Raw genomic sequence first — 12,024 nt, 5'->3', positions numbered from 1 at the left:
AGGAACACGTTCCCACTCTCCGCATGACACCCCCTCAGGGAAGCCCTCTTCTCACCCTCAGCTCAGCAGGTGTCCCAGGCCACATCCCGAGCTGCCCCATTAGGACTGCGGGTGCCTAGGTTTGCTAGTCAGACCAGCAGCCTCAGAGCCAGGGATTATGCCCGGGTCACCCTGCAAACCTACTGCCCGCCTCACAGCCCCCAGCCAACAGGTCACCTGGAAGTCGCAGCAAGTGCCCCACCCAATCACGATGTCTCTTCATTTGCCAGCACCGCTGATGACTGGTCTCCAAACTTTGGTCAGTTTTGCACAAAACAGCAGCTTCCACTGTGAAGCAGGGGGTTTTCTCTTCTGCTCCCCATCCTTACTGGAAACGTCTAGGGAAATGAAAAGGCCTTTTCTCAACCCTTTTCTGATGACACCCACCCACCCACAATACTCACATGCTCAAGAGCTTTGGGTCTACCTGATTTTGTTTCCCTTACGCTAAGGGGCTCAAAACACTGCGGGATTCTTTCTCTTTTGAGGGTATTTTTACTCAGTTTATCGGCTTTAATCTGTTTTTGTCTCTCTCTTCAATATCCCTAGAAGTTGCCACTTCTTATTCCCTTCAGCAGCCTCCCTCCCAACATCTAGTCTAGGAAATCAGCTGTGATGAGGGGCCCGGGGGAAGTCACAGATGATGCAACTAAGGCACAGAGAGGTGACTTAATTTGCCCGAGAAGATCAGCTTCAAGCCCCAACACTGTGTGTCACGTCCCTCTGTTTAACTCTTATGCTAAGCAAGCGATCTATTTGTAGATTATGGTTATAAACAGATGAGGTATGAAAATACATACAAGGACACACATCAACCCTAAGATGTTCATTATCTCCACTATTTTGTTTCTATTTATTTTATTTCTCTTAAAAAAAAATTAAGAACCTCTTCAGTCAATATAGCAAAATGTTACTGGGCTTTAAATACAGAATATAGAGGTTTTAAGTGTGTCATTACTCATCCTTATTTGTATGTTCACAAGACAAACTGATTTGAAAGTCTCTCTCCCCTCCCCCTACTCACTACTGGTTCTCACCTGAGCTCCCAAACCACACATCTAACAGCCTTTCACTTTACCCACAGCTGTACTCATCAGTTATCCCCCAGAACTCCCTCTACAGCTTTCCCTCCTCAGAGCACAGCAGGACCATCACTTACCTCATTAATCCACCCAGAAACCTGTTCCTTCCTCCATCCTACCTTCACAGACAGCATTCATCCTTTCCTTTTTACCATCTAAACATGCCTTCAATCTGTTCGCTTTTACACACTGACCATCCCACCGGTCAAGTGGAAGCCACCAACACTGCCCACCTGGACTCACGAGTCTCCCAAGTGGCCCCAAAGCCACTCTCCCCTACTTGAGACAAATGGGATTGTGTCACTCCCACGCTTTTAGGACTGATTTCAAACCCACTGTTCTTAGAAGAAAGTCAAGTTCTTCACCTGATGAAGGTCTTGCCCATCAAATTGTCAGCTCAGGGAGGGGAGGACACGCCCTCTCCCCTAGGACCCGCCCTCTGGCAGAGCATCAGCTTGGGAGGACCTGCTGAGCTACACCAGCCTTTATTCTAACCCTGGTCTTGAGTTCTTAGCAAACTGCTTCACTTATCCATACAAATCCAAGGTAGATTAGAAAGATATTAGATGTTGTGCTAGACTATTGATTTGGGGATTTTGCACTAGCAACCTGCAAGTACATGTTCTAATGATTCTGTCTTCTTAAAACCACACCCAGATTTAAGTAGTATTTGTGGAATGTCTTCGGAGTAAATGGGACTGTAGTTTTACAGACTTTATGTTTTATACCATGAACAACCCGGACAGGGTCACAAATGGAACCGCCTCAGAAGTGACAGAAGACAGGTGAGAGGCACAAAGCAACAGGTCACAAAGATGGTAAGAGCAAAGTTGTTTCTCCAACCCCCCAAAAAAATTTTTGAAAGAACCGAAAACTCTGAATTTTGTAAGTAAAATACTATCATATAAAGAAATAAAATAATCCTCTTCATCAGGGTTTCAAGATCTGACTCCAGAATTTTTAGCATGCCATATTGAATCCAAGCACAGAAAAATCAGATGGACTAGTGGTGAGTAAGTTCCAGGAAAACTGCAGTAATTCCTCCACTTGTAAAAAGACATAAACTCACCTGTCGAAGATGAATGTAAACCGCATTCTGGAGAAATTCGGTAGCTCCCAGGCTCCGCTTCTGGATGGCAAGGACATGGACAGCTTCGAAGCATGCTTCTAACTCAGTCACCAGCATTCTTACACTGCAGGATGAAACGGAGGCCCTCAGTCAAGAGCAGAGGTGTTCCTGTCGTGTCTCGCAGGCCGTGCCTCGGGGACTCAGTGCCCTGTAGCAGCCCGGCCCCAGGCGAGGACCCGCAGCATGGCCCACCCAAGCAGGAGGTACACTGTGCTTGAGAAAGCCCATCCCCGATGGGGGCAAGAGTGGCTGGTGGATTAGAGTGAACATATAAATGCACATAGAAATATGCCTGCATTCATTCAAGTGATACAAGCAACAGTAGCAGGCTATTTAACAAAATTTCAACTGTCAGTGGAAATTTACCATTCCTTTCCACTTGTCCCCTGCACTCTGAGACAGGCTTAGGCTCTCTCACACCTGCAGCTCTGATGCAATAGTTGTGAAGTCGTTTTACTTTGCTGCAAGTGTCCTCGCTCCCCGTGTGGCTGTGACTGTCGTCTCTTAACACAGTCAGATGTCTTCCTGAATCTCTCCCTGCGTTCCTTGCTCCTGCTCCTTAGATCCTAAGATAAAGGGCAAGTGAAGACACATGACCAGAAAAGGCACCGTGGACTTGAACGAAGTCCTCAGTGATCCCCTAGGTGAGTGCTGCCCACCCCTTACCTTCGATTCTCAAGGTTCTGCCCAGGGTGACATCCAGACAGGAAAGCGTCCTAGGCCAATTTAAAGCTGTGTGACTTGGGCCCTGGGGCAGGTGCAGGAGCTGGTTCCAGAGCCGTGCCCCTCCCCACCTCTGCTCCCCTCTCTCCCAAGGACCCACTGCCAAGCCCCCAGGTTCCCTGATATTCTGTCCTTCTCTTCTAATCTAATCCAAGCCCTTTTCCTCTTCCTTTATTCCCTAATTATCACCAGCTGAAGTGGTTTTTCAGTCACATTATCTGAAAAAATTTCCGGCAGCTGAAAAAGGTCTCCAGAGGTCAATGCCCATATGCTGGTTCCTGAAGAGAGCCCCTGGTTATGGGGTCCCTCACCAACACCCATGGGGCATCAGACATGTTGCAGAGTCGACCACCCCCAACAAGAGTTTGCTGTGACCCCAATGCCCACACAGCATCACTGCTCTCATAAATGTATTTGGCCCAATTATCCGTTACTAAGAAGCAAAAGTAAAAAAATTGCTCATGTTTCTTACTAAAATTATTTATGTGGTGGGAAAAGAAATTGTAATAGAAAAGAATAAATTTGACTGCATGTTAGATCTGTTCATTTGGCTTTAAACCTTTGCTGTTTTCTAGGCTCAGACTTGGTAGCTCTGTACCTTTTGTAAAAGAAAGTTGCCTTTAGCCTGAAATATCCAGGAGAGCCTATTCTCCGGGCTCTGATCTTTCACGATGTTAACTCTTCTGCACTTATGTTGAGATGGCAAGTTGCAAAATAGAAAATCAACTTTGGTTTTTTTTGGAGGTTTAAGAGGGGCACCATGATTTGACCCACGTGGACAGCTGCAAGAACAAAGAATTCCAAGGAGAAACAATTCGTACCGCAAGAAGTTTGCAACAACCAACCACATCCCCGCCCCTTTTTAGTATAAAAGCGGACTGATTTCTGACTTGGGGGAGACGGTTCTCCAGCATGTCATTCAGCCATCTTCTGGGTCTGCCAGCTTTTCAAATAAAGTCACTATTCCTTGCTCCAACACCTCAATCTCCCGATTTATTGGCCTGTCATACAGCAAGCAGTACGAGTTTCGACTTGGTAACAAGATGACTGCATTGGAGGTAGTATGTCTCCACTCTTTCCTCGTTTCCAATATGTAACATGCACATAATTTATGATCTAGTTCAAATAATTCATCAAAGACAACCACAAAAAGAAACTACACTCACCTAGCTATCAACACTGAAGTCACAACCTATCAATTTTATATGCTGTTTAACAACACAACTAAAAAACCGAACATAGGGAATTGATTCCACAGAAATAAAATTATTTCTACTCCTTCAAAACCTTTTTATCTTTTCTATTTTATTTTGTTTTGCATATTGAAAAGAAAATAAAAGACAAATCATTTTATTTCACGTATTTTGTTATAGCTACATAATTTAAATACTACAAAGATATTTAATTTGCAATAAAAAATTGTTCATATATTTTACCAAGATATATACACAATCAATGTGGATAAGGAAAGGAATGGACATTTACTAAAAATCCACTGCACATCCAGTTTTTTACAAGCATATCCTGGAATATAAGCTCTATGATCCAGAGGTCCCCCACCTGCATTCTCACTGCTGAGTCCCTTAGTAATCTTCTACCAAGGCACCAGCATAGAACCACGTGATCAGTATTTTAGGTATAAATGAGGAAATTAGCTCATTCAATTCTAAAACAAAAACCCTAAAATAAATACTGAACTTATTTACAGATAAAGAAAATTGGACACAAACAAGTACAGTTTCTTCCCCAAGTTCACAAAGCTAATAACTGGTAAAGGCAAGATTTGAACTCATCTGTCTGATTCTAAAAACTAAGGTGGAAATCCCTTTCGACTGGGGAGGGTCCAGCAGCACAGCCTATCACCCTATCTTTGTTCAGATCTAGCCTTAGACAGCCTGAGACAGCACCCCATTCCTATGGAACTTGAGGGCAAATGATAACAATAAGGATTTTATATCCAGTAGTTTCTTAGGTATCATTTATATAAACTGTCAGCAGGACAGCAGAAAAACTCTGGGAAATATGAGTGGGTCCAGGGCTTTTTGCTGATTAGAAACTCAGTCTTTCAGGACAGATTGACCTTCCCATGAGAGGCCACACGGACCTAAACTAAAGACAGCTGAGCAATGAAAACTAGCAAGACCCTGGAACTCAAGCAAGAAGGATCCCTGCCATCTCCCTCCCTGTTGCCTCTTCATCCACGTGGACACGAAGACAGAAGACCCGGGTTCTTGTCCAAGTTACACCATCATGGATTCTCACCCATAAAATGTTACGACTCTATGCTGTCCTAAGTCCTTTCCAACTCAAATATTTTGACACCAATATCTCAGCAGAATGTCTATGTCTCCACATCCTCTCTTCTAGAAGAATAGTTCTATGGCCACAAACAGAAATCCAATTAAAAACACCATGCACTAAACAAGGTGAAAGTCTGCGTAGAGACTTTGCTCTCATTCTCAGTGAATGAAAACTGAGAAAAATTGGTCCTTCTCCCTCAGCAAGTGGTAGGTATGCTGATTGTGTGTGTGGGTGGGTGTGCGTGTGTGTGTGTAAATCAAATACAATGACGTCTGGGATCTGTACAGTTTTTTTTAAGTTACTGTCATTTCATGAGGATGAGACACCCTTTAAAGTAATTTGAATCTAGTGTTCTGAGAGAGTCTCAGGATCTTTTGGTGGAGGAGGGGAAAGGAAAGGAGGAAAGAAGTAAATGAAGCAAAGGAGTAAGAATACTGCAAGTGAAAGGCAAGACATTAATTTTGTTCATACTTGCATCACAAACAAATTACGGACTGGCTTTGCCCCGATGTCCTGTCGAGCACTGAGTTGCAGATGAACAGGTGACAGCCCATTTCTCACTGAGCTTGTGACTGTACGTGGCATCTTATAGAAAAAAATCATTTATCCTGATCAAACACTCTAGCAGCAGGCCGTAATTCTCCTATTTTGAGAGATAAGAAAATAGGAGTTCAAAGAGGGTAGATAACTTGACAAAAGTCAGAGGACCAGTAAACAAGAGAGGATGAATTCAAACTCAGATCTGAATGCAGAGTCTGATCTTCCAACTCCCAGGACTGGAAAATCCTTAACAAACAGACTCCCCAGCTCCCCTGCAGTGTTCCTGGCACCAAGCATTTCCCATGGCGATGGACTCCAGTTCTCACAGACACAGCGCTCTGTGCAGCCAATGACCTTGATCAGACCTTGATCATCTACCTGCCACGCCCACCAGGCTTCACCATACAGGTAGGAAAGCTGGCTTTCAAGTGCATACAAAGCCACCCTTGGTCTTACCTGGGCTCTTCTGGGGCTTCTCCAGCCTAAAGGCAGCCATGAAAGTGCTCAAAGTTTGTACATGAGCCACACTACCTCTCTCCATCAGTCTCCACACCTATACTTCTTAGCTATGACCATTTTGATAATATTGGAAACAAATATTTAAAAACACAAAAGAAAGGATCCTGGAACAATTACTTAATACTTACAATTTTAAATGATTTGTTACAAAGTGAGTATTTACAAACCGAATCTGCCTTCCTAGGTGTCAGTTTAAACAGTTAAAAAATATAATAGCAAAAAATTCTCACTTACAAAATTAAGAAAAACATCAACAATAATCTGGAATAAACTCAAAATTAATGCCCATGTTGTACATGGAGAAAACTACAGGACTGTACTGAGGGGTAAATAAGAGGTGTGAATGTAGAGACATCAACATATTGCATGGAGGAAAACAGTTTTGTAAATATGGAAGTTCTCCTAAAAATAATTCAAAACTTAATAAAAATCCCATGAATACTCTTATCTGACTTTTTTTTAACTTGAACAAAATATTTTAGAATTCTTTAGGAATAATAAAGTCATAATAATAGCCAAGAAAGTTTGGGATGGAAGAAAAGAACAAAAAAATATCGCACTGTCAGATAATAATTAATTTTTACAATATGTAAGATATGGCGCTGGAGTAAGGAAGTATGATTGACAGAAATATAGCATGAGCTCAAAAAGAGACTCTAGTGTACATAAGTATTTTGTGCATGTGGGATTTCAAATCAAAGAGCAAAGTATGAATTCAATAATTGTCTTGGGACAATCAGAGAATCACCTGGAAAGAACAAATTCTATTCCTGTCATAATGACCACAAAAAAAATTACAGATAGTGGTTTAAATATTAAAATACTAATAACAGCAAATACAACTCTTTGCTCACATTAATTCAACTTCTCCTCACTATAACAAGTACTATTATCATCTCCATCTTAGACATTAAATAAACCTACATAAGAGATTTATACCATTATAAGAAAGTATTTCTAAGAATAATAACAAAGATAAAACCCAAAAGGAAGACATTTACTATCTTAAGAATATTTTGAGCCACAACAAATATAAACCTACTGAACAAAATGAAACGAAAGAAATGACAAGGAAAAACTCTGTGATAGATGTTGATGAAGACAAGGGATTAATGTTCATAAGATACAAAGAGCTGTCACAAAGCAAAAAGAAGCTTCCTCACTTAAATTTGTGCAAAGGACAAAATGGATCATTCACTTTTCAAAAGTCAGATGGCTAATGAGTGAAAAATGCTCAATACCTCACTGGTCATCAAATGCAAACTAAAACAATGAAAAAGCACTTTTGCTCATCTTATTGGTAAATATTTTTAAAAGATATTGTAGCTAGTGTCCATCTGTGGGAGAAAAAACTGTGAGCGAACTTTTTGGAGGATGACATGTCAATGGATATGTAAACTCTGAAAACGTGTGTACACACTGATTCAACCCCACTTCTAGGAATCGTTTCGTTTAGAAAAAAAATCAGTTCAAATAGATGTAGTGGTTACACTGGTGGGAAGAAAAGCTGAAGTGAAATCATATCCAGCAATAGAGAATTGGTTACATAAGTAATTCTACATTTTTCATTCCACAATGGAGAAGGAATTTCTAGTCACTTGAAAGTAGCCTGTGATGAGGGACTAAATTTCCAGAAGACTTAACTAAACGCATGCTCATACAAGATCACAGGAATGTCTGTTAAAGAAAGATGCCAGTCAAACATCCTTTCTGACAGTGGAAAATGGAGAAAACTTAAGTGTCCACCATCAAGACAATGATGCGGTAAATCACGGCGAGTTGTGGGCACTGAGGGGGCCGGGGTTTCCCCGTGGCCCAGGGCCTTGTCCACAGCACTCTCCCACCAATGGTGTCCTTGCACAAGAGACCACACCTGCACATCAGGAGACCCCTCCAGTCTATCTGAAAGGACCGGGTGAGTCTGGAGTGGGAGGACGTCTATGATATACCCCTGAGTGAATAAAGCGAGCTGCAGAAAACATATAGTATGGCCTTATTTTTCAAAAAAGCATATATACACACATATACATAGATTTCTCATATGTATGTATGTATCTATGTATGGGTATATATATATGTCATAGGCATAAAGGTCATGAAATATATACACCATATTGGCAACAGCTTTTACACTCAGGAAATAAGGGGAAGGGAGGTAGGGCTCTTTCGGTACCACCACAGCTCTCTTTTCAGTATTTCAGTTAAGTACACTTGGAATTTAAAAGTTTATTTAAGTCCGAAGTAAAATGGACAATGCCTCCACAAGACATAATGCTATACTGGTCATTAAAAATCATGCCAGGGGAGATAGAATATTGTAGAAAAACATGTAATAAGCCGAATGGAAAATGGAGGTCTCCACACAGTAAACAGGCACAGAGTGCTCACTGGTTTTTATGACAGAGCTGATACACACTGATGAAAAGAACAGAAAGTAGATGTTAAAGTGTTCATTATTATTTCTGAGTAGTGGGACCTGGATAGCCTCCTTTGTCCCTTTTTTCAGACTTATTATATTAAATATACATTATTTTTCATCTGTAAAAAGCATTTTTAGATGTGTAGTAACACACATTGGAGAATAATACACGAGTACTTACAGAAACAAATAACTAGGAGACACCGCAGCAGCGCCACACAATGTAGAACGGGCGATCCTGATTAACACCGCGCAGTTACATAAGGACCCACAAAGTGAGAGCACCTGCTGTAACAGGGCGCGGCCCCCTTCTATTTGTCACTTGTGTCTTCAGGGCTGAGGTAGTTCTGAGCATGGCCAGTGTCAGTGTTGGTGTCTGGATGGATGCCACTGGATGTGAGGGCACCTGCAAGCCGAGAGGAATAACAGAAATCATCCTCTGCCTTTTCTGCCTTGTTTCTGTGTTACTTTAAAAGAGAGGCATAAATAAGATAAACTGTTTATGTTCCCTACTGAAATTTCTGTAATGAAACCGTTTTCAAAGTGTTCACAACTTATATTCTGCCTATAACAGACTTTTCATCAAAGCTTCATATTTATTAAATGTTAATTAACTCAGTTAATTAACTCCCTGTTGAAACCTTCTACTATAGAACATGAAATGCACTATGTGAAAGGACCACGCCTGCAGTGACTAGCTTGGCTGTCTTGACGGCAGTGCAGTCCGCCCCCAACATCCCGTGGCTCTGAGCTCCTGATGCTGCTAAGAGAGCACGCTGCCGCCTCAGATGGAGAGAAAGTGTGAAAGCATTTCCTGAAATCTACAGCACTGACAAAACTTAACTGACAAATCCCAGGCTCCTTTGAAGCTGTCATTTTCGGTTTCTGGCCAACCCCCGTCAATGAGCAGAACCACCCCATTCCCGAGCAATGGCACTCACTTGGTAAGAAGTTCTGGAGAAATTTCCAGGTATAGAATGTAACCAACTATACGTAGAACTCTGACAAAAGAAACAATGCAATACCCTGATTTTGGAAGACACTCAAAATATTCTCCTAAGCCTTTGTAGCTGGAAAGGTTGGGCTTCTCCTGAGCCACTTATTTATTTCACAGCCAGTGAGCATCTCCCACAAACCCTGTTACCCTGTGTCTGCTGGGAGCATCAGGTACACTCATGCTGTCGATCTTATAAGTCACAGGCAGAGACGTGTGTCTCATGGCTGCAACCATCACACAGGCTCGCCTCCTAGCCTCACAGTTTGAACTTGGCCCAATTTTCTAACCTGTTTATTTGGTATCTGTTCTTCTGTAAGCTGCCTGAAATGCTTTTTGGAACAAGTCAGAAGAATGAGTGGGTAGATAAATGGACAGATGAACAGGTGAGAGATGGGCAGACCGAAAGAGAGACTCCAGGAAAAGGGGAACAAATAAAATTTCCTGTGCAAAACCCTCTTCTAGTCAGGGAAGAAAACCACCACGGAGAAGAGTGAAGAGGCAGGTAGCTTAGGACTGTCTCCTGGATTCCATGAAAAGTCACACCAAGAGATGAGAGGGTAGAACTATAAATAATAAAAGAAATAAAGCACACATGCTTGAAAAATATATCTACAATATGTACTTTCTAAAGAATAGATTCAAATCAGCAGGGCCCAATACCACAATCCTTGGGTATTTACAGAAATGAGAATCCCATCTCCAAACCACAAGGCATCCCTTTGGAGCACTGAGAGTCTACACGGGGTGGTCATAAAGCCATCACCGCAAAATCTATGCTATCCTGCACTTACGAGGAACGAGCAGTTGTGCACGCGTGACAGTTACACCCCACAGCACCTCTAAGGGGGAGAGAAGCCTAGCGAGCCCCATCTCTGCAGGACAGAAAACCAGTCCTGGAGAGCCTAAGCCGACCTACCAGTTCTCCATCTCACAGGACTGGTCACTCCAGAGCAGGACTCGATCTCAGACCCATGTTTGTAACCACAGTACTACCGTGCTTTATGTGCTTTTTGTGTGTATAATACATTTGTTTCTGGCATGAAAGGATATTTAATAAATTTTCGGTTGTCTTGTCTATCTCATTAGCTCACAATCAATCTTTATACTGTTGAATTGTACTCTTTTCCTCTGGAGAACGGAACGGAAAGAGCAGTGGTCAGAATGAGGTGGAGCTCCATTCTTTATCTGGTATCTCATCTCATCCAAGTCCCCAACCAGGGAGAAGGAGACAATGTTCTCTTCATCTTTTAAAGAGAGGGGTCCACTGATGATGACTTACTCAACCCAAAAACCAAGGCTGGGGGAAGGGCACATGTAGCAACCAGAGCAGTATCAGATGTAGGAAAGTGAAAAGAGCTCACGGGAGGGCTCAGGGGGTCAGCCTGATTTAATTTCAATCAATAAAAAATACCACACTGTAAAAATACTAGCATGCAATGGATTTGCTCTTTCTTGACATCTAGCAAGTTTCCACAGCCCACATGTAACATTATCGTGAACCAGTGAAAGGAAGAGTCTACAGACAGGGAAAATCAATGTCACAGGCAGGTTGAAAACCAGGCTGGAGTTTAGGAAGAGAAAGGGCATAGTTAAGAATTGGGGAAAGGCTGGAGGAAAAAATCATCACAAGGACTCTCAAGCATCATCCTTCAATCATATAATCATTCATTCAAGAGAGAGTTACTGAGATCCTATTTTGTGCAAGATTGTACACAAGGCAAAGCAAGAGCGCAGCGACCATGTTGGCAGCAAGGGGCGGGGCTAAAATACACTTCTGATCCCGGTACCTTGCACACTTGTCCTCAGTATAAAGGCAAAGAAAAAAGTAAAATAATATTCTGTAAACTCAAAGCATTGCTGAAAAAAAATTAGAGAAGGCCTAAATACCTGGACAGACACGCCACGTACATTCCTGGATCAGAAGACAGTGTTCTTGGAATGGCAGTGCTCCCCAGAGTGATCCGTATATTCTACGTGGTCTCGATCACAATCCCAGTGGGCTCCTCTGCAAAAACTGATTAGCTACTGTTATAATTCATATGGGAATTCGAGGGTCTCAGTAACCAAAACGATCTTGAAAAAGAAGAACAACATGAGAGGACTTGTAATTCTCAATTTGAAACTTTACAACTGTATCTCTAGGTGAGATTAGAGGCCATTTTTAAGTTATTACTGTGTTTATCCTTATTTTCTAAATTCTCTAGAATGAATATAATTGTTATAATAAGGAAAATAAAAAGTAAGCTATCTTTTAAAACTTGCACACCGATTCATT

The 12,024-nt window shown here is 41.9% G+C and overlaps 2 long non-coding RNA genes across 2 annotated transcripts; both read right to left on the bottom strand.

The window, feature by feature from the left end:
- Positions 1 to 255: 255 nt before the first annotated feature.
- Positions 256 to 2,800, bottom strand: LOC141578511 (uncharacterized). Its single transcript, XR_012508892.1, has 3 exons — positions 2,617 to 2,800; positions 2,191 to 2,314; positions 256 to 377 (listed from the first exon to the last, which is right to left on the bottom strand). It is a non-coding gene; the product is annotated as an uncharacterized LOC141578511 (long non-coding RNA).
- A 599-nt stretch (positions 2,801 to 3,399) lies between these two features.
- On the bottom strand, positions 3,400 to 11,934 carry LOC141578510 (uncharacterized). The gene is made up of 3 exons (XR_012508891.1): positions 11,637 to 11,934; positions 8,934 to 9,158; positions 3,400 to 3,755 (listed from the first exon to the last, which is right to left on the bottom strand). It is a non-coding gene; the product is annotated as an uncharacterized LOC141578510 (long non-coding RNA).
- Positions 11,935 to 12,024: the final 90 nt, after the last annotated feature.

Source organism: Camelus bactrianus, chromosome 8, assembly GCF_048773025.1.
Source record: "Camelus bactrianus isolate YW-2024 breed Bactrian camel chromosome 8, ASM4877302v1, whole genome shotgun sequence".
Classification (NCBI taxonomy): Eukaryota; Metazoa; Chordata; class Mammalia; order Artiodactyla; family Camelidae; genus Camelus; species Camelus bactrianus.
The sequence above is the reverse complement of the archived record's forward strand: the minus strand, read 5'-3'. Positions and strand labels throughout refer to the sequence as shown.